Genomic DNA, 1,188 nt, shown 5'->3' with positions numbered 1-1,188 from the left:
ATTTCAACAACAACTAAATAAACTCTTCGTGACTTCTGCGCCCATATCCTGAAAGGGGGAAAAATGTATGGGGGTGAGAACATCATCCTCGAAAGGGTTCTCAGTAGATGGTTTTTGGGAATTACTGTAATAGGATACGTGAAGATAAACAGTATCAGTGAGTAATAACCGTCTTATGCCTCTTTTCAAAAACAACGGTTTACAATAAAAGTAAAGTCGGAAATCTTTTCTAAAAGAGGAACCGTTCAATTCTCAAAAACTCAAAAGCCTTTCAAAAGGGTTTATCTATACTGAACCAAAATAGCCTTTCATATTTTATTCCAAACCAGAAACACAAAACCGAAATCAACCATCAGTTCATCTCATTCCAACCATGGCCCTAGGCCCAAACAATCCAACAACAACCAATCACCACAGTCCAACAGAGTCCCAGTAGCAAACACAAATAGGAAGATGCAAGCACAAACAAACAGTTATTGCAAGTAGAACAGTTAGCAATTAATCACATAGGTAAACCAAGTATAATATGCACACCCAAACAATGTCACATAAATGCATATGATGCATGCCTGTCCCTAGTGGCTGATGATATCATCTGTCAGTTATATAGCCAATCTGACACGTCCTGGTAGCTAACCATGGACAGAAATACCCATCGTGGAGCAAGTAGGTTTGAGCTACAACTCCATTGCTACTACCCGCTCAACCCAGAGCCAGTGGAATAACCACTACTGCGGCTACTACCCAGGCGGGTGTTTAAAAGCTCAACATGGAGCGAGTAGAATCACCACTACTACCGCTACTACCCAGGCGTCACAGTCTCTTACCTGGAGCAAGTGGGACGAACCACAACCCTTGCTACTACCCAGGTATCTCAAGCATATATTCATTCAGTCCCAACCATGGATCAACATCCATCACAGCCATCCGGCTTAAATTCATAATTCATAGTCAGCCATACGGCCTATAACTCATTCGACAATCAGCCATAAATCAATATCGTACACAGCCATTTCGGCTCACGGTTCAATCCAGAACCAGCCAATATTCATAATCATACACAGCCATTCCAACCCACAATAAAACAGCACTTCCACCATTCAACATCATCAAATTCATAAAACCGGCAGTTAAGCCATAAATCACTTTTCTCAAGCCATTTCACTTTGAAATCAAATTTCAACTCTT

Source organism: Arachis ipaensis, chromosome B01 (genome assembly GCF_000816755.2).
Source record: "Arachis ipaensis cultivar K30076 chromosome B01, Araip1.1, whole genome shotgun sequence".
Classification (NCBI taxonomy): domain Eukaryota; kingdom Viridiplantae; phylum Streptophyta; class Magnoliopsida; order Fabales; family Fabaceae; genus Arachis; species Arachis ipaensis.
Note: the sequence above shows the minus strand (reverse complement) of the source record.